This window comes from Neophocaena asiaeorientalis, unplaced genomic scaffold, assembly GCF_003031525.2.
Source record: "Neophocaena asiaeorientalis asiaeorientalis breed wild unplaced genomic scaffold, Neophocaena_asiaeorientalis_V1.1 scaffold418, whole genome shotgun sequence".
NCBI lineage: Eukaryota > Metazoa > Chordata > Mammalia > Artiodactyla > Phocoenidae > Neophocaena > Neophocaena asiaeorientalis.
In genome coordinates, this window is record NW_020175731.1 from 3369204 (window position 1) to 3395150 (window position 25947).

At 49.8% G+C, this 25947-nt stretch overlaps 1 protein-coding gene and 1 pseudogene across 10 annotated transcripts in view; one reads left to right on the top strand and one right to left on the bottom strand.

Annotated features, from left to right (window-relative positions):
- The window catches only part of CHST11 (carbohydrate sulfotransferase 11), a 280883-nt gene that overhangs the window by 163157 nt on the left and 91779 nt on the right, over positions 1-25947 (bottom strand). The gene's annotated exons all lie outside the window — the stretch shown is intronic.
- Positions 10449-18334, top strand: LOC112391040 (prostacyclin synthase-like; annotated as a pseudogene).

Below are 25947 nucleotides of genomic sequence, written 5' to 3' on the forward strand. Positions count from 1 at the left end.
CCATTCTGCTCCCAATGAGCGTAAGGCAGGTTCAGGATGCTGAAGCGGGGGTGGTGAACAGATAGTGTGCATACCTTTTCTCCAGAAGCACAAGACAGCTAGAGATTGTCTCCCACAACGAAAGACATAGTCACAGTATTAAAGAGCTGGAGCCTTCCAAGGCAGCCAGCCACCCATCTACGCAAACCCACATTTTGATTTCCATATGTCTAGATGAGTTCAAGATGGAAATTATCTTTTTAATTGTTCACTTGTATTATTTTCTTCTGATATGTTTCTGGCACAAGACGCTAGCAGAGAGAACACTGATTTTAAAAATACCCCCATAGGCGCTACATCACTGGAACTGCGAAGATGTTTACCGCCTTCAACTCCAGCAATTTCCCTCTTGGGAAATTACACCAAGAGAACAATTCAACAGAAGCTAACAGGTTTACGCACAAAGATGTTTACTATAATATTTCCCTTCTGATGGGAAAAACCTGTAAACACTCTAAGATGTCCAAGATCAGAGGAATAATTTCATAAATCATGGTTCACGTAGGTACATCATTAACAAATCACAGTATATTCACTACTCAAAAAATGATACTGTTATTAAAAGTGATAATGTGAAGATATGGAAAAGAGGTCGAAATGAAAGCAGCAGAATTCATAATATTATGAGGATAAGGATCTTGGCTAGGTGAATGCACACACATATAAAAATGAAAACAATTGTCAGGGTGCCTCGTGCCTTTCTTCCATGTTGTATACCATTTATCACACTTAAAAATGATGGCTTCAATATAGTACTAGATCCAGATCAGCTCTCAGTGTTAAAGGTGCTACTGGAAAGCCAGAGACATTCTAAACAAAAAGCTGGAATTTTCCCAAAGACGACACCAAAATTATCTGCAGCCACTGATGTGGACAGTCTTCCCCAACAGGTCTTTGAAAACTGGGAGCACTTAAGTTTTGCGTGTCTCAGGGCCATAAGGTGCTGAAGTGTGATTTACATTGCCACCACCAAGAAGTGGAGGGATGAAGCAGGTGCATGAGAGTGCAGGGGAGGCTCAGGATGGGGGCAGAAAAGGCACGTGTGGCCTTTGGGGGAAGCTAGGCTGTGCTTCAAATATTATTCTTCTCGAAATATGGTCAGAGAGAAAAGACCACTGCAGCTGTATCCTATTACACACGCCCACACTTCCCATCTCCCTCCCTCTTAGGGAATCCAAGATGCAAGGCTGAACCTCACTCCACAGTCCCTCCGAAGACATGCAATGGGATGGGAATGAACCCAAGGAGGGGCAAGAAAGGACCTGAGTTACCATAGCGATTTTCCCCAGGAAAATATTTCCCATTTTGAGTCTTTTTTTTTTTTTTCAAACAACAAAAAAAGCTTTCTGACGATATGGAGAGACTGAGTCCCATCTTTTCTCCGAAAAGTAAGGAAGCCATGCACAAGATCCTTGCTGGCATGATGAGCAGGAAGGCCTGCCCCCTTGGGGTGCAGCACACACATACAGGCTGCGTTTAGATATGAAAATTCCTTCAAAGTCAGCCAGGCAGGCTCTATTTGCGCAGGCAAATTAAAAAGCTGTAAGACAATAATGAGGTGTTTGCAAATGATTCCAGTTACAAGGGGATGTGAGAGCCACTTGTTCATCTATATATATGAGACATGGCCAGGTGTGTCAGAAAGGGTTCTGGTTCGGGGCTTGTGACCACCTCCTATCCGGGGACCCAGGGAGAAGGGGGACAGGAACAAGCTGAACATATTTTGAGTTCCTATTATACACCATGCTGAACGCCAGGGACTTTAGTAAACGTTATTTAACCTTCCCTTCCTCACTCCCATCCTGCAACGTAAGTGTTATCATTCCCATTTCACAGACGAGGAAGCATGTGCAGAGAGGTATCTGCAAAGGGTCACACAGCCGGTAACTCACAGATTCTCTAGACTAATATAGCAGGTAATGTTTATTATCTGAATGTTATCAACAGAGATCTACCTGATGTAGGAGAGGGTGAGGAGCAGAGTAGACATGAAACACACCGAAAGCAGCATTTCACAACCCTGGGTCCAGCCCTTATTAAGAAAAATAATGTGGGCTTCCCTGGTGGCGCCGTGGTTGAGAGTCCACCTGCCGATGCAGGGGACACGGGTTCGTGCCCCGGTCTGGGAAGATCCCACATGCCGTGGAGCGGCTGGGCCCGTGAGCCATGGCCGCTGAGCCTGCACGTCCGGAGCCTGTGCTCCGCAACGGGAGAGGCCACAACAGTGAGAGGCCCACGTACCGCAAAAAAAAATAATAATAATAATTATAATGTGAAAACATGTCAATGAGGTTTAAGTTACTTACTAAAAGTAATGGAACGGAGTTAACATATCTGTCTGACACAGCTGGGTCAAAATGTTGACATCAAAGTGTTCAAACACCACGGACTTCATTGCCAGGGGGTAGAACAAAGTGGCTAAAGATGTCAGCCCTAAGGGTGGTAGAATACCTGCTTCAATCTCGGCTCCTACACTAGAGCCAGATGAGTGATCTTCTGCAAGTTCTGTGTCCCAGTTTTCTCACCGCTAAGATGGGAACGAGAGGACTTGCCTTTTAAGATTAAGAGGATTACGTGAGATGAAAGCACCAACGTTGCCAACCATGATTCATGTCATTTTCATGTTTTTTAACTTCTCTGAAACCGAGGGGCATCTTACAATCATAGCCTTTTTCGATCGGATAGGATGATGATGATGGTGGGGACAATCCCTGACTCTCTCCACAGACCTGTGGGCCTTCCTTCATCCCCATCCCCATCCCTCATCTTAAAGTCCAAACCTCTGGAAGGAATGTGTCCCCCCTGCCTTTCTCCCTCCCTCTCTCCTTCTCGGTCTCCCCTGACCGCAAATTTAATGCTTTCTTTTCCAAGCCAAGATAAATATCCTCAAGTCCAAATGACACAGTGCCGTAGCATCAAAATGCCCTGTACCCTCTGAGGGTGACCCCAAAGAGAAGGCTCGCTCAGGTGCAGGCAGGAGGCTCCAGGATAAGCAGCCCCCTGAGATAGCCCGGTACCCAAGCCATTCATCACAACGCCAAGGTCCCTGAACCAGTGGCCTGAATAACACCGGAAGCCACCACACCCTGTGAGTGTCAGGGCAGAGTCGGGTAGCGGTCTTTAGCAGAACCAAGAAAGACCCCCTTATTATAAGACCCAACCCTCCTCCAAATAACTGCCCGGACTTCACTGCCAGAGGGGAGAGCAAAGTGGCTAAAGATGTTAGCCCTAAGGGTGATAGAATTTTTTTTAATTAATTTATTTATTTTATATTTATTTTTGGCTGTGTTGGGTCAGGGCTTTCTCCAGTTGCGGCGAGCGGGGGGGCCACTCTTCATTGCGGTGCGCGGGCCTCTCACTGTCGCGGCCTCTCCCGTTGCGGAGCACAGGCTCCAGACGCGCAGGCTCAGTAGTTGTGGCTCACGGGCCTAGCCGCTCCGCGGCATGTGGGATCTTCCCGGACCAGGGCACGAACCCATGTCTCCTGCACTGGCAGGTGGATTCCTAACCACTGCGCCACCAGGGAAGCCCAAGGTGATAGAATTTTTGAGGCCAAAAATCCCAGACAGCGTCTCCAATGTTAAGCCACTAAATCAAATAACAACCAGCTTTCGAAACGTTTGAAAAACCACAACATCAAAAGCAACAAATAGGGGTAGAGTTTTCTCGATTATCAAGCTTTTCTCCCATAAACTTTGTTAAACCGTTGACAGTTATGCTTGACATATATATGAATAGATATATACATACACTGATATATAACACTAATACTCAAAAATATTAATAGATCATGGTGATTTCCCGGTGATCCTCCATCTGACCAAGTCTGAGGTTATTCCTCCAGCAGAAGGTCAAGGAGGTCAGCATCCTGGGAGCAGGACCCAAGTCCATAAGAGCGAGGATGCAGGAAGCATCTGCTTCTAAGAGGTTCTGATAGAAGAGGTAAGCTCCTGGATGTCCAAGGTCAAAGGCGAGTGACTTCACGGAGAGGGAAATCAGGACAGAAGTGGGAGGGCCACAGAAACAGAGGGAAAGCACTTTGGCCTTTCACTTCCTTCTGATCTCAGTAAACATCAACACACGCTTTTCACGATGAGCATAATTGAGCTTCAGGGTATTTGGAAACAGGCAGCCCAATGTCGAACTTAAGTAATTAAACTTCTTTGTAATTAAACTTTTTTGTTTTAACACCCTGACCTTCTCTATGCTGGCCCGTGCATGTAGTCAAAGCTTTTGGCTTTACTTTAGTCAAATCGAGAAACCAATTTTTAGTTTCAATTTTCTTTTATACTCTTGCTTAAGCCTAGACTCTTCCTTCTTGTTAACAGAAATCCCCAAAGATAGTTTATCCCCCAAATCTATAATGTATGGGGGAAAAGTCATAAATGATTTCTGACTTCAATCCCTTAATGAAATAACTGAAGGGCCGTGACAGCAAAAAGAAAATGGTTTTATTCAAAATTCAAGCCTTTTCTTCAAATGTCTATCAGAAATAAAAGGGACTGGGCTTCCCTGGTGGCGCAGCGGTTAAGAATCTGCCTGCCAACGCCGGGGACACGGGTTCAAGCCATGGTCCGGGAAGATCCCACACACCACGGAACAGCTAAGCCCGTGCGCCACAACTACTGAGCCCGCGTGCTACAACTACTGAAGCCCACGCACCCTAGAGCCCATGCTCCGCAACAAGCCAAGCCACTGCAATGAGAAGCCCGCGTGCCGCAACGAAGAGTAGCCCCTGCTCGATGCAGCTAGAGAAAGCCCACGCACAGCAACTAAGACCCAATGCAGCCAAAAATAAATAAATAAATGAAATTTGGAAAAAAGAAGAAATAAAAGGGACTGATTACCTAGGGTGGACCTTATGTGACCATTATCTGTGGTCTTCAATTACAAATAACCATTTGTAAATAACCGTTCCATGTGCCTCTCAATTATCACTGCCGGTGATAATTGAGGGTGTGGTGACCCAAGCCATTCAGAAGCAGTAGGTGATCCAAAACGTCGCTTCTGGTCAGCTGGGACTGCTAAGCGGGCTCCTTGAACATTTAGCTTTTATCTCCAGTTACATTTGGCCTCAAAAGTTTCTCAAATGACCTTGTGTTTTGTGAGTACGGCAGCAGAATCGGGGTTGGGAGGGCAGGGATGCAGCCCAGGGGATTCATCAACACACTGGCAATCGGAAGTTACCTGTGTTGGAATGGACGTATTCTCCCGAAACTCCATTGGAGGTGAAAGAGTAAAAGCCCATTCCTGACACGGGATGAATAACAATGAATACTTGTTTAGCTGTATGCCTATTCCAGTGGACCTTCCACACGCATCCTCACTGCCTCTTGTTTTAAAAAGGAGAAATCCCTGATCAGAGAGGTTCAGTGATGTACCCACGGTCCCAAGATGAATCATGACGCCTCCATTCTATCAATGAGGAAATGGAGGCTTAGGGACATAAGTGACTTGCTCAGGGGCACAGAGCTCAGTGGTAGAACAGAGACTCAAACCTAGGTAATACAGGCCCAGGTTCAGTCTTATCCCTCTGCACAAAAGGTGCCTCCTTTATGGAAGTTTGTTTTAAAAAGGCGGGGGAGAGGGCTTCCCTGGTGGCGCAGTGGTTGGAAGTCCGCCTGCCGATGCAGGGGACACGGGTTCATGCCCCGGTCCGGGAAGATCCCACATGCCGCAGAGCGGCTGGGCCCGTGAGCCATGGCCGCTGAGCCTGCGCATCCGGAGCCTGTGCTCCGCAACGGGAGAGGCCACAACAGTGAGAGGCCCGCGTACCACAAAAAAAAAAAAAAAAAAGGCGGGGGAGGGGTTGTGCATGGAAAGAAATATTCTTTGAGCATCCACACTGTCCCGGGACCACAGAGGTGAAAGAGAATAGATCAGCCCTCACTGAGCTTCAAGGCTCAATAGTGCCCTTTGTTGTTGTTCTAGCAACTTTCTCTGATTCTTTAAGGGTAACAAGAAAACAGAAGCATGTAATAAAGCCCCTTAATAGATACCTAGGCACCAACTCATGGCTTCTTCCTTATGTCAGAGACCATGTTAAATTCCTTTTTGTACCTCCTACTTTGAGTGGGGTCAGTACAAAATAAGTCCTCCATAAACACAATATTTAGTCAATCAATTAATCTGAATTTGCAGCTGAGACGATTGTACATCACAAGAGCCCAGAACCTTCCTAGAAGTTTTTACTCAGGAATGTGAGGGGTCTGGCTCTCGAGCGATCGTTGATGTCCAAACAATAGAGCCAGCTTTCCATGTCTCCTCAAGAACCCCTATCACAGAGGGCTCTGTTGAGTTCTTTGTGTAGCTTATATCTGAATCATTTCCCAGACTGAAAGGACAGTGACTAAATAACATCAGATGGGACTTCAGAATTCTGGGAAAGGATAAGCCACGCCAGAAAGCTGATGACTCAATACTCCACTTTTCAAACCAGCTGTGCTGCCATCCTGGAAAGAGAGCCTCAGTACCCAGGGCTCTCATCAGAACAGAGGCAGGGGGTTCCAAAACGTAATCAGGAAGATGAAGATCTTAGGAAAGAAACGGAAACGTCTGCCCAGGAGCAAAGATTGATTCTACCCGAGTACAGGAAAAGGCAATTGGAGAAGGCACATAATCTATAAATGATTTTGGAAAGACTTCTCATTCCAGGAAAACTTATCTTCAGGTTTTTTTTTTTTTAATATTGCAAAGCCAACCAGTCAATGGAAGCCAGAGTTCAAGGACTAGAAAGGTCTGATGCAGCGGAAAGTCAGTGGGCTGGGGACCAGGAGGCCCGTGTTGGGCTGGGTTCCTAACTAGCAGGGTGACCTTGGGTAAGCACCCACCCCCTTTTCTGGGTCTCAATTTCCTCATCTTTAAATAAGGGGGGTGGGCTTCCCTGGTGGCGCAGTGGTTGGGAGTCCACCTGCCGATGCAGGGGACACGGGTTCGTGCCCCGGTCCGGGAGGATCCCACGTGCCGCGGAGAGGCTGGGCCCATGAGCCATGGCCGCTGAGCCTGCGCGTCCAGAGCCTGTGCTCCGCAACGGGAGAAGCCACAACAGTGAGAGGCCCGTGTACGGCAAAAAAAAAAAAAAAATAAGGGGTTTACTCTATGGAAGTTCCCTTCCAGCTGCAAAATTCAATCCTTCTGTAACTCAGTGCACGTGCTGAGCCAACGCCCTCCCCTCCACTGCTGTGAGGCTCACCAAATTCCATTGGCAACGTGCTCCACCACCGAACAAGCCAGCTTTTGTAGGCCTCCTCAGAGTGGTAACCACAGAAATAAACCCAAATGCACCAAAAAATGTAAATGGGTCGTGAGCGCTCTCATACGTATGAAGTCAGCAGTGTGAAATTTATAACAAGATGGTCTACAGATCTTTTGTTGACACACGGTAAAAAAAAAAAAACAAAAAACTCCTCTTAAATATAAAAAGGCCCATTTGTTTAGTTCTCAACTCAATCAGTCTTGAGCCGGCAGCATCTGAAACCCTAGTCCCAGTTGTGACCGAGGGTTGCCTCTTAGCGACACACACATAGGAGGGAACCTTGGATTCTTTACAGAGATCGCCTCTATTCTGCTGGGGAACTGGGGGAGGCAGGGGAAGTTGCCTTTGGCATCGACCAGCCCTTGGCATTGACCAGACAATGAACTCATCATCCTGCCTGGCCCAGAAATAGAAATTGAACGTTAAACATAGCTCACCAGCATCTCCTCCACCAGCATCTCAGACTGAGGTTAAGTGGCTCACAAGAAAGTCTGAAGCGGGGATGATTAATGCTTAAGAGTTTACCCCATCACCCCAATAACCCCCGCTGCTCCACTGTCATCTGAAAGAAATTATTAAGCACCTCATGTGTACACAGCCCCTCCCTCCTAGACTGTTCCAAAAGGAGCCCTCTGGATTGGGCTGCCTGCCCGACAACGTGAACGTACTTCATCCCACTGAACTGTACACCTAACGATGGTTAAAACGGTCACTTTTACGATATGTATATTTTACCACAATTTTTTTAAAGATACCAAAAAAAAAAAAAAAGACTTAGACTGCAGCCCCCAGACACACCTAATCATACTGATACAAAATAGAAACACTCAGCCAGCAAGCTATTTCCAGCCTGTCCCCAAAATGTCTGGGGCCCGATGATAATAGCCTCTCCCCTGGCCAAAGTAACCACGAAATTTGTTTAAGCATCATGCCTAGAGCCTTAGAGTAAATCCACAGCCATTTCCACCCTTCCCAGAGGGCTCAGTACTGAGACCTAGACTAGTGGTTCTCCAACCTCAACGCCCCTCAGGACTGCCTGGGGGGAGGTCAATGCAGATTCCAGGGTCCTGTGAGCAAGATCCTGATTCAACAGGCCTCTCTCAAAGCCCAGGACTGTGCCCTTTTAAAAATGTCCCAGGTGATTTGGAGGAACTTGGGGTGTATTAAAGGGTTGAGCAGGGGGTTAGGTGGACCAGATGCAGCCCTTACATGGGCTTTAGAATCAGCCAAAGGGGTGTGGCCACGGGGACTGCCGCCAGCCCCTGCTCCCCAGTGAAGGCTGCCAGGGGCTCTTTCTCAACTTCAAGGAGGCCCTTGGCTTTGAATCCTTGAATAAGTCTGGGCAAAGTAGAGTGTGCGGTGCCACCACCTTCCCCACGGCTAGTGGACCTTCCGCCAGAACCAGAACACCCAGATTCCAGGTCCGACTCTCTTCCACACCCTTTTCATGACCATGCCTCAGTCTTCTCCCTCTGTAAAATGGGCCTGATAGTACCTGCTCTGGCTGACACCTCAGGCTGTTGCATGAGGGGTTCCAGGCCCTGTTCTCCCAACTGTGAGGCCTTGGGCTCTTTACATTTCACCTCTCTAGACCTCAGCTTCCATATCATTCAAAGGGGAATAAAAAGAGTACTAAGCGGGCTTCCCTGGTGGCGCAGTGGTTGAGAGTCCGCCTGCTGATGGAGGGGACACGGGTTCGTGCCCCGGTCCGGGAAGATCCCACATGCCACGGAGCGGCTGAGCCCGTGAGCCATGGCCGCTGAGCCTGCGTGTCCGGAGACTGTGCTCCACAACGGGAGAGGCCACAACAGTGAGAGGCCCGCGTACCGGGAAAAAAAAAAAAGAGTACTAAGCTCACAGAGCTCTCATGGGGAGTAAAGAGACTAATGCAAGAAAAACTCTCAACCCACTGGAACACAGACAAGGAGCACTTAAGAAATATTAACTATTATTGTATTTATTAATACGCTGCATTTGGGGGCGCTTGGTAGGGAACAAATCTAAGAGATGACCGTTTTCACACTTTTATTATTTAAGAAAAGACCAGAATTTGTGCGTGCCATCCACCCTGTGATTACAAATCACGGCCCTTTGGCTTAGAGATGACAAGCATGACTTTGAGAAGCCAACCCTTTTATTTCAAAAGTGAGTTTCTCCACTCTCTATCGGAAAGGCCTCCAACCCTGCTGCTCCCGGAATGGCCTCCCTCAGAAGGGAGCCACGTGGGGACTCCGTGACTCAGGCAGGACGGTCTGCAGACTGCATTCCACCTCACCCACTGATGTCACCTTCCAGCCACACAGAACCACTCAGAGATCTCAGAAGACACCCAGGAATTTCTGTTCCTTCCTACGGTCAAGCTGTTCTGCTTCCAGAACTTTCTATGCTTCAGCCAAGACCCTCTTCACCCAGATTGCCACTCGGGCTGCAGCTCAGTTGCCCCGCCTGAGGGAGGCCTTCTCCAGCATCCCTTTCATCCCATTATCCTGTGTGTCTTCCTTGGAGCACTGATCCCCCGACCTGAAGGGACCTCATCACAGTTCCCTCCCTCCTGAACGTCAAGCTCTAAGACACCCCCTGCCCGGCTCACGGCAACAACAGTGCCTGGCACACTGCAAAATACTTGATACCTGAATCGTACATCTCAGCCAGGGCAAACGTGGAACCCAGGTACCCTGAGATGGTCCCATTCATGCCTGTGGGCCTGGAGCCAAGTTTAAAAGCTCTTCCTTTCATTCTAACAAGTGGCTGGTTTGATGGTGAACCTTGCACTGCTCTAATGAGAGGTGATACAGTCCAGGGGTTAGGAGCCTGGAAGTTCTAGAATCAGACCAACTTTGGTATCAGCCCCAAGCTGCCACTTCCTACCATGTTGTCCTCAGCAAGTCATGACTGTCTGATAAAACCATCCTCGGAGTATTTCAGAGAGACTGAAAGATAGCACGTATGTAGGCACTTGATACATGGCACGTGGTAGATAGTCAATAAATGTTTTTATGAATAATAATAATAGCATGTTTTCTCCTCTGAAGACAGAGGACTGAGTCCACCACCTACCAGTCATGTGACCTTGGCCAATTTACCTACTACCCCTGCCATTTCTCATCTCTAAGGTGAGAAGACAGCGCTCTGCAGCCTAGTCGCTGGCCCTGCCATGTCCTGGGCCACGGTCTTTGGGCTTCTGGCTGTGCTGCTGCTGACCCACCGGCGCACGCGGTGAGGAAGCAGGCATAGGGAAGCAAAGTCACACGGCCAGAGAGAAGCATGGCTGGGATTTGAAGCCAGGAAGTGTGGTGCTAAAGCCAGGCTCATGACCATCCTGCCCTCCTGCCTCTCGTGCAAAAATCGCCGCTCCTGTGTCCTGTCTGTGGGCTCAGACCTGGGGTGGGAGAGGGCTGGTGCACACTGGTCTCCTCCAGCCCTGTGCTGTGCCAGCCCTTAAACGGAGCCTTTGGGAGAAGCCGGCTCACAGAGAGGCGACCTGGAGAGCCTCCGCCGGAGGGCAGTATCCCCTGGTTGGGCTACGCTTTGGAGTCTGGGAAAGATGCTGCCAGCTTCCTCACTAGGGTGAAGGAGAAGCACGGTGATGTCTTTACTGTGCTGGTGGGGGGCAGGTATGCCACTGTCCTCCTGGACCCACACTCCCATGACATGGTGGTGTGGGAGCCTCGCACCAGGCTGGACTTCCACGTCTATGCCGTCTTCCTCATGGAGAGGATTTTCGACGCGCAGCTTCCGCATTACAGCCCCAGCGATGAAAAGTCCAAGATGAAACCGACTCTCCTCCACAAAGAACTCCAGGCGCGCACGGAAGCCGTGTATGCCAACCTCCACACTGCCCCGCTGGGTGACACCAGGGAAGCAGGCAGTGGCTGGCATGCGACGGGACTCCTCGAATTCTCCTACAGTGGCCCGCTCGGAGCCGCTACCTGGCTCTGCACGGTGTCGAGGCAGCGCCCCACACCCGGGAGAGCCAGGCCCATGACGGCATCCACTCAGCCGACGGCTTCCACGCCTTCCGCCAGCTCGACCTGCTGCTCCCCAAACTGGCACGTGGCTCCCTGTCACTGGGGGATAGGGAGCAGGTGTGCAGGGTCAAAGGCCGCCTGTGGAAGCTGCCGTCCCCAGCCAGGCCGGCCACTCGGGCCCACCGGAGCAAATGGCTGGAGAGTTACCTGCTGCACCTGGAGGAGGCAGGCGTGTCGGAGCAGATGCAGGCGTGGGCTCCGGCGCTGCAGCTCTGGGCCACGCAGGGGAGCATGGGTCCTGCTGCCTCTGGCCCCTGCTCTTCCTCAAGAATCCCGAGGCCCTGGCTGCTGTCCGTGGAGAGCTGGAGCCTATTCTCTTGCGAGCAGAGCGGCCCATTTTGCAGATAACCACCCTCCCACGGAAGGTTTTGGACAGCGTGCCTGTGCTGGACAGCGTGCCGAGAGCCTGAGGCTCACCGCTGCACCCTTCATCACCCGCGAGGTCGTAGCAGACCTGACCTTGCCCGTGGCAGATGGGCGGGAATTCACCCTGCGATGCGGCGACTGCCTCCTCCTCTTCCCCTTCCTGAGTCCCCAGAAGGACCCGGAGAGCTACACAGACCCAGAGGTATTTAAATACAACCGATTCCTGAACCCTGATGGATCAGAGAAGACAGATTTTTATAAGGATGGGAAGCGACTGAAGAATTACAGCATGCCCTGGGGAGCAGTGCACAACCAGCGCCTGGGGAGGGGTTGCACCATCAGCATCACCGAACGATTCGTGTTCCTTGTGCCAGCGGCGCTTTGACCTGGAGCTGACCAGCCCGGACGTGGAGATGCCCGAGTCTGACCTCGGCAGGTACGGCTTTGGGCTGATGCAGCCGGAACGTTACCGCATCCAGCCTTGGGCTCGGGGGCAGATGGGACTCCACGCACCCAGCCTGCCCCTAGCGGCCCAACGTTCTGTGCCTGCGTTCGGCCTGGGTACAGAGCTTTGAACACCCAACGGTGCCAAGCATTATCCCTTCCCTACTGTTTTTCCTAGAAGGCTGTGTCTGGGGGAGGGGAAAGAAGGGGAGCGAAGAAAAGACACCAAAAGCTCTGCGGATTACCTGCTGCAAAGGTTAAGTTCCAAGATGAGGCTCTTTCCGCTCCCAGCTCCTCTCACCTTTATGATATCCACTAAAGCTAGGGCAGACGGGGCAAAACTAGGAGACCCCACTGCTCTGCCCCCAGCCCCCACGGGCTGCCGTCCAAGGAAGGCCCTGACAGTGGTGTGGTCCAGACCCTAACCAGTCAAAGCAGATACTGGCCATAAAAAAGGCCAGTTGGGGCATAGCAGTGCATCTGTTGAAAGAAATTCTGTCCCCAAATTTTTATTAAACTACCTAAAGCCAAAAAATAAAAATAAAATAAAATGAGAAGGCTTCCTAAGTTCACAAGGTTGTTGTGAGGATCAGATGAGATCATCTGGGTAAAGCACGGTGTCTCGTACATCCTGAGCGCTCGATAAACTGCAGCAATTAGGAACACCCATGTTGTTGCCTTTCCTCCCCAAAGCATGAGCTCCTTGAGGGCAGGAACCCTGTGTACTCACTTCTCTATCCTTAACACTAAATGCCTGGCACATTTTTCTAGAAGGAAGGAAATGAGTGGGTTTTTTTTTTGAGGTCACCCCACGCCCATCACCCTCCAGCTTGATTTCTGGTGTGAGAGAGGGGGTAGATGGGACACAGAGAAGGCGCAGAGCTTGGGTTGGTTGCACAGCGCCGCAAAGGTAGAAAGAGAATTTGCTGGAAGTGTGGAGGATCACAGATGGTAAAGCCCCCAGCTGCTCACACACCTACTAGTGGGAGAGGGAGGCTGGTAAATGTTACAAATGAGTCAACTTTCTCCTAGACAATAAGATCAACAAGGAAGACAGTGATGGGGAGAGAAACAAACAGGGTGAGAAGGAGAGACACAGGCACCTGGACTCTTGTGTAACTTAACCCTTTGGGAAGAAGGGGTGGGGTGGGGGGCACACGGGACTGGAAAGCCGTCGAGTGGGGGGACGGCAGGGGAGCCTCCGATTTAATTTAGATCCTCCCCAATGGGCTGTATCACAGCCTGGCTCGCATGCTCATTTCATGCTCCTCTGACACACATGGGAAGATCAAACCCAGGACGTGTCGGTTTTGTAGGTTATCAGATATGTCAAAACCGTTAACCGTTTCTGAATTTAGCAATTTGGCAGAATGTGGAGCGGAGCTGCTCGGATGGCCAAGCGCGCTGACTGCAAAGGGTTTCTTTCGCAATCTTGTCCTCTTCTGCCAACTGTAAACTAAGATTATGAAGCAGGATCGACACGGCTACATGGAGTGTCGGCCTTCAAGAGGGAAAGCCAGGTGTTGGGGGCTCCCAGCACCGCATGGTCAATGGCACCACCCCAATACTACCTGCACCACCATCACCGACAATGCTGTAATTTATCCCCCAATGATCCACGCGTGGGAGAAGAGATGGATAAGGTATAGCCTGGGTACCCTGGAGGCATCCAAAAAATGTGGTCCCTAAATACCTAGCCTGGAATCTCCCCACTTCGTTATCTTCTAATCCCACACATAACACTTCAATTTTCAATCAATCCAGCATGTGTACTGTGCTCCCAAGTGCCTACGACGTGCTCAGCTACGGGGCCACAAGTTAGGAAGATTACAAAATGGAATCAGACATCCTCTGAGTTCTTCTCTAAATTTTAAAAGCAACTGCTCATGACAGAATATTGAGAACATAAGGGAGACTGGTTTTTAAGTAAACTGCCCACAAATCCTAATGATTGTTCCTTTAAGTAAATTTGACAGGTTGTATTTGTCATGTGTTTTTTTTTTCTTTCATTCAGAATATAAAACATTCTGAAAAATGAGGGGTCTCATAGACTGAGCTGTAGTAACTAACTAATATGGCAACTCCCGGAGGGTTTTCTGTCCCTCTCTATCCCTAGAATTTCTTCCCCCACAATCACCAAGTCAAGAAGTTTGCCTTATTTTGTTTTATAAACTAGTAGTTTTACTTATGTGTGTAGAATATGGAATCAAGACTACTGGGTTCCAATTCGGGCTCTGTCACATCCTGGCTCTATGACCTTGGACTGGTTACTGAATCTCCACCTGCCTCAATTTTCTCACCTCTAAAATGGGAATAATAGTAATATTTCTCAGGACTGTTGTGGGTATTAATGAGCTATTATAAGAACACTTAAAAGAGTGCCTAGCACAGTTTTAAGTACTTACTTTATTAAGTACTTAATAAATGCAGCTATATACATAAAGCAGCAGCACTGCCTTTAAAAGTAGGTCATTAGCTTTTTAAGATCCCCTAGGGTGGGTTTCAACTTTTATAAGTAGAAAGGCGGTATAGAATACTGGTTAAGAGCACAAACTATAAAACCACACTGCCTGGGATTGAATCCCAGTTCTGCTTTTACTTGCTGTGTGATCCTGGCTGTTACTTAACCTCTCTGAGATTTCATTTCTGTAAAATGGAACTAATACTGCCTTCACGCTTAAGTGAATACAAACACATAGTAAGTAATAACAAAGCATGACAGTTTGCGGCTGTCACTGTATTTCTAGGGGAGGTCCCAACAGCAACAAAGAGTCACGTTTGTAAAACGTCAAGATGACATTCAAAGTCCCAGGAAGCAACTAGGTAACCAGCCATTAGCCACTCTCACCCCATCTTAGCTCTGTTCAAAGTTGCTAAGGTACAGATCATTAGTGAAGGCGTAGCAAGCAGAATTCAATTAAAATTGACCCAGCTTGCTGCTCCAGGTCCCTCCATCCCCACCCTGCAGCAGGACTGAGCGCTAAGGGGGACAGACAGCAGGGCTGATGCACAAACAGTGGGAGGGGCCCACTGGCGCGGTACCTTTGGCTGTTGCATGGCAACGGGAGCTGCCAAGACAGAAGAGCATCAGTAAACTGCAAAGAGACAGGAGAGCCTGGCTCCTGCATGCAGTCAGCATCAAAGCATCCGTGAGGCTGGAAGGCAAGGAGACCCCAGCCCTAAATAGCAGCCCTGGTGACGGGGCCCAGCCCAAGCCTGTGAATCCTGGTGTGGAAAGGAACAGACACACCAGTCTTTCCCTATAGTGACCTGCCCTGGGGAGCCACAAAATGCATGGACCAGCCTAGCCTCTAAACCTTCCACACAGCTCAAGGTGGGCCTGGAACCCCTCTCCATACCTCAGGAAGGGAGTCAGATCCGCAAGAGAGCTCGTGCCCAACTGGAGCTTGGGAATGTCTCACTGAGGACAGAACAACAGAACATAAGACAGTGTATCTCAGCAGGAATGTAACTAGAGGTGCTGCAGGCTGTCAGGAGAGGGAAAGTTTCCCGGAGAAGGAAGGTGGATCTTAAGAGACACAAGGAAATGGAAGAGGAGGCAGGGAAATAAGGGCAGTGACACAAGTCCCACGCACCCAAGGAACACCTTTCTACCCAAAGAGAAACTCACCATTTAAAACAAACCTTTCTCTGCCTTCTAAAAAAGGATTGAATTTTCTGCCAGATCTGATTGAAGCTCAAAGGTATTTTGTAACTGCACTTCCCTGCCTATCTAAAGATGTCCCGACTTGTCAGTCACCCTCAACCTCAGATGCATTTCGCCTGTTCCACAAAATGTGGTCCACCTGACCCACGAGGCTCAATTTCCTAAAGATTCTTGCAGCTTTAATGTGGCTGACTGAAGTGGCTATGATATTTTATTGGAGTGACGGTACACTTTATTCTTTAGAGACGTCAGCAAATTTTGCCTCTGGTGAATCGGTCCTGATGGAGAACCTCAGATTTAAAGAACTAGGGGGAGAAGTTTTATGTATACATTACTATACACACACACACACATACATGTGTGTTTATACATTATGAAAGATGCTTATATAAACTTTATATGAGTATAAACTTTACGTGTGTATGAACATTTGTGTGTGTGTGTGTATGTTTTAGCCCACCTAACAAGAAGATCTGCCTTGAGCTGGATACGTAAGGCTCCGTGTCTGAATTTCTATAACTGCAAAGGCATAGGGTTTCTCAGTCTTGGACACTGTGGGGCGAGGATCCCAAGGCTCCATTCTAGTTCAGTGTGGAGAAAAGTGCTAGGATCCACTGGTGATGTCTGCTGTGGTCACACTACGGACAGATGGGAGGTGTGTTTGCTGGTACCTGGATCAGCTCAAAGGACCCTCCTGATAGATGATTTTCAGGATCTTAGAACTGAGTCCCAAAAAGAGGGTTCTTTTAGAATCTCTAAAGGCCTATTAGCTCAAACACTCTGAGCACTGAGTTATAAAGGCCACACTCATGGGTTCAAAGCCATCCCTTTGCTGCAAATAGAGAAAAAAATGCTGTTTGTGTTGGGAAGATCCCTCCCAAACCCATTCCTACAAGCTCCCTGTGAGCACAGGCCCCCAAGGTGGGGTCACAAGTTTCTCCTCCACTGGGACCCGGTGGGACAGGGGAATGGTTTCCCAGCATTTCTGCACAGCTGTTGAGTCACAATAATAACTTCTTTACAGAAAGACCCCCACTGCCCTCAATGCAACTAAGGAAAAAGAGAAAGGCGACACAAGTGACGATAATGATGTCTATGGATTTTGAGACAGACCTTGGGAGAGGCAACGGAGAAAGAATAATTTACGGGGACCCTGAAGCCTCATGACCTGTCTGTGCGGGACATTCTAGATTCCCATACAGCAGTGACACCGAGGCCCAGAGTCATGATGTTTAACTCCATGGGACGGGCACACAGCCAGCGAATGGCTTCCAAGCCCTGTCCTTTCCACGCTGTAGTAACACAGACTAGACACCTCTAGGGGCTGCAGCGGGGCAGGGCCGGAGGATCTGGAATGTTGACAGGCCCTAGGAAGTGAAGACAAAGAGGCTGTGGGGCTTCCCCGGTGGCGCAGCGGTTGAGAGTCCGCCTGCCGGTGCAGGGGATGCGGGTTCGTGCCCCGGTCCGGGAGGATCCCACATGCCGCGGAGCGCCTGGGCCCGTGAGCCATGGCCGCTGAGCCTGCACGTCCAGAGCCTGTGCTCCACAACGGGAGAGGCCACAGCAGTAAGAGGCCCGTGTAACGAGAAAAAAAAAAAAAAGAGGATGCACAAGGAAGCAAGAACATAGTTTCCACATGGCCCATCCCATGGCTCAGAGAAACTCAGTAAACATAGTCTGCGTGTTTCCATCCCAACTTCTCAGCCTCCGTTTCCGTTTCCGTCCAGCTTGCCCGGCTGAGAGAGATGCGACGGCTGCTGAAGACAGGACACTACGCTCTGCTCCTTTATCTCTGAAAAGATCTGGAGACCGGCCCAATCTCAAGGGACTGCTGACAAGAACAAGAAATCACCAAGTGCAGAATGCCCTCATTAGTCAGGCTTCTAACCGCCGCTGGGTGATGTCAGGACCACACGGTTCCTCCCCTGGGCCCTGGCATCCTCACGTGTTCATATCTCCCCACCCCTGCCACGCTGCCTGCAGACTCCTAGAATACAAAGTATCAGTCCAATACAGAAAGCAATTTACTAATGTCCTAAAAAATATGGGGACTGCACAAGGTGGTCTCTGGAGTCTCTTCCAGGATGGCAGTTCAGAGGTGGCTGTAGCTGGTTCTGACTTTTATCACCATGTGCAGCCAGGAACCTTCAAGTCCCACCATCAGAGTCCCCTGGAGGTAAAAGGCAAATGTCTTATTGGGGGAAAAATAGGACTTTGGCAAATGATCATTGAGTCTCATCTTGGACAGACTTGGGGAGAAAAAGATATGATGGGGAGTGAATGTGGAAAGGAAACTAGGCTCTGAAAGCCTTGAGCAGTCAGGGACGACCGGAACAACGGCTTAAAAATAGCAGTTACGTTTCCTGCACACCTGCTACACGCTGGGCACAGCGACTCAGACTCCTATCATAAGCACTATCTCATTTAATCCTCTGTTATCCCTGCTTTATAGGTAAGAAACGGAGACACCAGGAGATTCAGTGACTTGCCCAAAGCAACACGCTGTTCACCCATTCCTTCAACATCTATGTATTTCATACGTGGCTCCAGGCACTGCACCAGATCGGGAGCCACAGAGTGGCTGGGCTGGGATCCAAGCCTAAGCATCCGGATGCTAGATTTAATACCCCAGATGGACCAATCCGCAAAGGGGAACGCTGTGATGCCGAACCATGCAGACACACGCAGGAGGCCCACCGGGGGGAACCCAGGCCCCAGCCCACTGTGGGCTGTGCCGCCCGTCGGAGCTGCAGGGAGGAGGGTAGGCTGGAGGGAGCCGGAGTCCCGCGGGACAGAGTTTCTGGAAGGCAGAGACTCCTTCCTCTGAGTCTGCCTTGTCCTTGGTGCCGCGCCTCAGTGTCTCCCCGTAGTAGGATCTCAAATAACTGTTCTTGAGAACATATGGCACCCAAGGGGCCACCCCACAAAGCCGTTTCTACCAATGGATTCTATTCTGTGTAGACAACGTGGAAGACTGCCAGGAAATGCCCAGGGTCATCCTCTGCGTCAACAGACTTCCTGGAAATGAAGCCAACCTTGACCTTTAAGAGCCCGCATGATCTACCCTTGCAGAGCTCTCCCACTCCACTCCAGCCACCATTCCCCTAACCTGCCAAGCTCATCCCCACCTCTGGGCTTTCATCTTTGGTGCTCCCTCTGCCACCAAACAGTCTTCCCTTAGAATTTCACCTGGCTCACCCCTTCACATCCCTTTAGTGCCTACCCAAAAGTCACCTCTTCAGAGAGGCCTTCCTCAACCATCCCTTCCAAAATAGCTTTCCCGCTCTGTTCCCTAACCCTGCTTGAACGGGGTTCCTCATCACCCCAAATCACGTCAGTTATCACACGTGTTCCTTCATGGATAGTCTGTCTTGCCCACAGGAATGGAGGCTCCGTGAGAGCAGGCTTTGTCTATTTGGTTCACTGCTCTTATCTCTAGAGCCTGGAAGGGAGGCTGGCACATAGCAGGTGCTCAGTAAGTATTTGCAAAATGACTTGGATACATTAATCTGTATCCACGAACATTTACTGTATACTTACTACATAAGGCTCTGAGCATACAAAGATTTAAAAACAAGCAACACAATGTTCCCATCCTGCATTCACAGCTGAGAGAGGGAGATGCTAGAGGGAGGTGTCCCAGTCGAGCAGTGCTAGAGAGGGAGCCAACGGTGTTCTGGGAGCGTGACACTGAGGAACCACAAGCCCTGACTCCCAGTGGGGGGACCCAAACCTGTGTGACATAAGCTCTGCCCTCAGATGCACAGCCTCGTCCACTTACAGGAGACAAGGGTTCCGCACTGACCCCCGACGGAAAATCGAACCACAGCGTTTCTTTATGCCGGGTAGGTGAGGATTCTGCTTCAAAAGTAGTCACCTACACAGAAGCTTAAAACTATTTTTGAAATTTTTCCATTTCTAAACTGACATAACTAGTTTCTATTTTTTAAACTGAGATATAACATTAGTTTCAGGTGTACAGCATACGGATTCGATATTTTTCTAGGTTGCAAAGTGATCACCGCGATAAGTCAACATCCATCCAGTCACAGATATATTTTCTTGTGATGAGAACTTTGAAAATCTACTCTCTCAGCAACTGTCAAACATGCAAATACAGTACTGTCAGCTACAGTCGCCATGCTATTCACGACCTCCCCATGACTTACTTGTGTTTTAACTAGAAGCCTGCAGCTTTAGAGTCCCTTCACTCATTTCACCTACCGCCCACCCCCGCCTCTGACAACCAGTTAAAACCATTTCTGGGGACTTCCCTGGTAGTCCAGTGGTTAAGACTCCGAGCTCCCAATGCGGGGGGGCCCGGGGTCGATCCCTGGTCAGGGAACTAGATCCCGCATGCGTGCCGCAACTAAGACCCAGAGCAGCTGAAACGAAACAAAACAAAAACTAGATAACGTCAATTAAATTTTAACTAAAAAAAAAATTTCTGAAAAGTCTCTAAGGTCTCCACTCGAGGTGCTCCCGGTGCCTGAGGGCTTGGGATGAAGAGTTTCTGTCTGAAGGGAGAGAAGGAGGAGGGCACGACAGAATTAATTTTACACCCGTGGGGAGGGGAGTCGAGGAACTGGGGGACAAGCATGACAGCCCCCAGTTTGCAGGTGAAGGGACTGGGGGCTCAGTTTCCAGAAGTCTCCTTTGTCTCCAGTTACAAACAAATGCAAAGGCTTCAAGGGCCGGGGAAGCCCCTCTGTCTTCGGGCCTATGGGCTGGGCCGGCGGGGCGGCGCTTCTTCCTTTTTTATTTACGAAGGCTGCTGACAAAGGTGAAAGGCAGAGGGAGGCGCTCTGTGAAAGCGGAGACTGAAATATTGATGAGGGACAGTAATTGCATGTCCCGAGACAGGAGGACAGGCCCTGCCGCTGCCCTGCCGGGGAAAGGTTCTCCGGGCTCATCAAAGCACTCAGCCCAGCTCTGGGCCTCAGTATCAGCCATCCTCACCCCTGAAACGCCCTCTACATCCTCCCCCAAGTCAAGACCCCCTCCCCCACGAAGCCTCCTCTGATTGCCGCAGCCTGCACTTTTTCAGAATCACAGAAACCTCGGAATGTTAGAGCCAGAATGTTAGAGCCGGAAGGCACCTTTCAGATGAACCAGGCCAGGTCCCACCTTCTCTGGGAGATGAATCCGAGGTCCACGAGGTGGAGTGGCGAGGCTTCCATGCCTCTCTCGCGTGCTTTTCCTCCCGTCGTGCTCTCTGCTCCTTCTAGGGCAAGTCCACCCTCCTCGACTAACTCCTTCAAATCACTCAACAGACACCCCCTCCTCTCCCGTCCTTTGCCTTCAAGATCGAGCCCTGCCCACTTGGCCACCTCAATTCCCAGTCACCCCCCACCCCTCCTCTCTCACCCTTCCATCCACGCCTGGGTTCAGGCCCTGCTTGTCTCTCCCTGAGGGGTTTTACAGAAGACTCGTGATGGCCCCAGATCACACCCTTCTTGTCCTCGTCCCACGCATCCTCCTTCCGGCGCTCACCATGCCCACCTGACCATCCACACCCACACTCCATGCCCCCCACCCTGCCCAGTGCCTAGTCCAGAACTAAGTCCGAAGTCCTCAGCAGGGTCCAAAAGCCCTTGTGAGCTGGCCTCTCCAGCTTCAGGCGTCCCAGCTATGCGTGAGCCCTACCCCCCTCTTTCTGCCTATTCTCGCCTTAAAGGCATCCCCACAATTGTGGGTTCAGCTGTGTCCCGCAAAAAGATCGGTCCAAATCCTAACCGCCAGGTGCCCGTCTGTGAATGTGACCTGACTTAGAACCCCTTTTTGCGTCCCTCTTATGATCTTTTCGCTGGGGGCAATGGAAAGGGGGGGGTGGGCTTTGAAATCAAACCTGGCTCCCAGTCTCAGCTCCATCACTTCCCAGCTGAGTCACCTGGGCCAGGTCCCTTGAGCTCTCGAAGCCTCAGTTTCCTTCTGTAAAATGGGGCACCACGTCATCCCCGGTATTATTGATAATGTACGTAACTATCTTGCATAGACAGAAGAGTCAGGAAAGACTCAGCTGGTATTACTACAATTCCTATTCCTGGGAGGTCTTTCTTGTCCTTCCAGAGCTCATCCCAGAATTGCATTCCACCTCTGTCAAGTGTTCCAGGGTCTGCCTCTGGGAGCACCTCCCCCAATCCCTGGCTCAGTAACCCCTTCTCCAAGAGGGCAGGGCTCCTCTCCCGCCCCTCGGGCTGTGAGAGGGCCCAGAGCCCCTGCCCAGGGAGCAGCAGGGAGGCTGGACCTCCCCGGAGACTTCCTTTGTGAGCCAGCCAAGCACCCAACCTGTTGCTTTTAAGAACAGTCCCCCTGCGGGCTCCATCTGCCTCCGGGAGGAGCTGTTTAATGGAGCGAGAGTTGGCTCCTGGGAAGACAATGCATTTGAACGATTCTGGACACAGCAATCAGACAGAAGCCTACCTATCAGGCAACGTCAGGAGGGGCTTCAAAATCATGCAGCCCAACCTCCACCGGGGCCCAGGGCAGCTGGGCTGTGGTCCCACAGCGGGTTAGTAGCAGTTAGTCCCTAAACCAGGACCCACTGTGGCTCTGAGTCCTGAGACTCTGAGCAATGTCTTTTATACAAGTTAAAAATATGCAGAGGAAGACAGGAAGTGAGGGGGAAAGAGGAAAAGGGAAAGGTGTGTGCCTCTAGTTTAGAAAACTAGCAAGACTTCTCCCTGGGTTATTCTAGGTTCGTGGAATTTCACCCACAAGTCTAAAAAGTGAAAACCCTATTACCAAAATATATTTCCTGCTCCTGGGGTCAAGCCCTCCTTACCCTACTAATCTGCACTGCCCATGCTTCCCACTCTTCCCAGAGGTACTCCTTTCTGGGGGCGGGGGGCGGCCTCCAGAAAAAGGGAGGGACGATGACCCTGACGTAGTGAGATCAAAAGAACAGGGTCCCCTGGCCTCCTCCGGGGAGCAAGCCACAAGGTGAGCAGAACCTCAGTTACTACCCCTCCTTGATGTGGCTGGGATGGGAATTTCCTAGGCTATGTGCTTGGCATTTACCAAACACGCTGAGGTTGAACCTGAGAAGGCCCCATAGTGACACTGAACGGTGTTGAATAAACAAAGGAATGATGACTGAGTAGCGCCAATGAGTGGAATAGACAGTTCTGATCACAAGAATGGAAACTGGTTTTCCAATAACTCAGTAACTCACCTCCCCACCCACCCCAGTGCAGCCTCAGGTCCCTCTTTCCCGTAATTCTGGACGGGAGAATGATGCCAATGTCATTAACTGGCTCAGGGTCTACAGTTCTGGTCTTGGCGCAAACCACTGTGAACCCTAAGAGAACCACATGGGGCCAGCAGAAGAGGGCCCTCCGAGGGCAGCTGGTGCAAATGGTTCCAACCTGATTTTAAGTCATGGAAGTCTCTGTTCAAAGAAAACCTTGGACAGAAGAGCCAATCTTGAACACAGGTTGAAGCCAAGCTGCTCTGATGGGGAGGGAAGGTACACCTCCCAACTCCTCTATCCTCCCCAGCAGCCCCTGAGATGCCTCTGTGGAGCCCCAGCTTCCCTGGCACCCATGTGAAATGCCTCAGCTCACTGCGTGCTGCAGAGGAAATGGAAGGCTAGGGCGAGGGACATACCCTCGCTCGTTGCCAGGAGCAGTGGCGCCAGCACCAGAGCCCACGCAGCCTCGCTCCCAGTCTTGTTTCCTCTTGTTGCCTTTGGTGGAGAGACTCTAAGATGACCACCAGTGATCCCCAAATCCTGATGGTCACAGCCTTGTGTGATCTCCCTTCCCCCCTGAGTAGGGCTATCCTAGCAACTTCCTACTAATTAACAGAATACAGTAAAAATGTCACTTGTGTGATTATGTCACACAAAATTACAACTTTTATTTGGCCATCACTCTCTCCCTTGATGGAGCAAGTTGCCACACAGTGAGCTGCCCAATGGAGATGCCCGCTGGCAAGGAACTGAGGGAGGCCTCCAACCAACAGATGGAAGGAACTGAGGCCCTGAATCCAACAGGCTGCAAGGGACTGAATCCTGCCTGCAACCATGTGAGCTTGGAAGTGGATCCTTCCCCAGTTGTGTCTTCTGATGACACCACAGCCCTAACTGGCATCTTCACCATGACCTGAAAGAGACCCTGAAGAAGAAGACCCATCTAAGCCATGCCCATACTCCTGACCCACAGGAGCTAGGAGATAATAAATGTGTGTTGTTTTAAGCTGCTGAATTTGTGACAACTGGTTACACAGCACTGGTATCTAATATACTGCCCTAAAGAATTACTACTTGCCTTTTGAAAGAGAGCTCAAAGGGCACTCTGAAAAGTGAAAAGTCAGGCTTTCCCTGCATAACCACCACCTTCACCATTTTCATCATCATAACTGGTATTGCCTCAGGGTCTACTCTATGCCAGGTACTGGGGTTTTAGTGTTTTATATCTATTATCTCTTTTAATCCTACAACAAATGTATGCGGGAGATATTGCTACTTCAGCTCATTTTACTGATGAGAAACTGAGGCCCTGAGAGATTTTGTTTTGTTTTGTTTTGGTTTGGTTTTTTTCCCCGAGAGATTTTTTTAAAGACACACTACTTTATACCAATAACTCTTTCCCTACACTCTTTCTTAACACCACAGACACAACTAGTTACTGACTTTTCCGTCTCTCCATCTAGCCAGTGGGATCCTTAAAGACGGCACTTCTGATCTTTCATGCAACAAATTTTACTGAGCATCTACTATATGCCAGCCATTCTGCTAGCACAGCTGAGGATGGGAGGACGAGACAGGAGTCGACAAAACAGCCAAGTGCATGTGCTTGGCTCTCCTAGAGCTCATTTTCTCACGGAGACAGACAGAAAAGACACATGAAACAAGATAATCTCAGAGAAATGTACGAGGTAAATTAGAGATGGGGAGCTACTTTAGATTTGGGCCATCAAGGGAAACAAGTCTCTCCAAGGTGGTGACACTGCTGCTGAGACTTGAATGAAAGGAAGAAGACAGCCAGGCAGAGACCCAGGGAAGGAGCATCTGGGTGCATGGGTGGGAAAGTAAGACACCGAGGCGGGAAGAAGCTTGTTTTCACCTGTCATATGTCACCAAAATGACACAGAGCTTTGGCCTTGCGAGACAGGTGCGGTGCCTGCACCAGCATCAACCAGGAGCTTGTTAGAGATGCAGAATCTCAGCCCAACCCCAGACCGACTGAATCAGACCTACTGAGTCAGGATCTGCATTTTAACAAGATAAACCGGTAAGCTGAATGCACATGAAAATTGGAGAAACTGGTCTACAGCACTCGAAAAATGATTATTGACTGAATAAATGCCCTGCAGATCAAGTTTCTGACTCCACCTGTACCCATAACAGCACCCAGACAGCCTCCCCATCCCAAACAACAGGGAGCGTGTCCATTTCACACCCTATGAAGCAGACCAACTGACAACTGTCATCAGAGCGTGGAAGGCGACCACCAACCCACTTCAGGATCAAATCACCCAACGGCTGTCCACATGCAAGTCTTCCACAGCCTCAGTCCCCCTACACCTCCCACTGCTTCCCCACAGCCTCAAATGAAGCTCCAAATCCCATAACTCACCTGCAAATAGCTATCAAACCCACATGGCTGGGTTAAAAATACTCTTCACACTCATGAAGCCTCCCCACTGTTAAATCACCTGTAAATCACTCTGTTAAATCAGCTGTAATTAGCAAAAAACGTTAATCCACCCTTTTCACAGAGACGGCACCCATCTAAGTTACGATGGCACAGTGTAAGCCAGAAAAGAGGGGGTGAGGTTACGTTATTTCTTCTTGCAAGACCTCAAAGTGATTGAAACTGGATGGTTCCAGCAACACGAGGAGGGCTTTTGTCGCTTGAAGCTGAACAACTCCTAACAATCTATAACCAATGCATGCGTACAAAAGCAAGTAGACACAAGGTACAAGACCAGCCAACCTCCATGCAGCCCACCCCATGGAACTGTGCTGTCAGCATGTGAACATTTTAACACTGAACGTGTAGGTCTATGAGGCATCAGCCACGACCCCAGTGTACCTCCTCTGGGTCTTCATGTGAAAATAGATTCGTGCAGTGTGCAATTGTGTGTTAGTTTTTCCTGTTGGAAGTCTATCAAGGAAATCACATGTATAAAACTGGAAACTG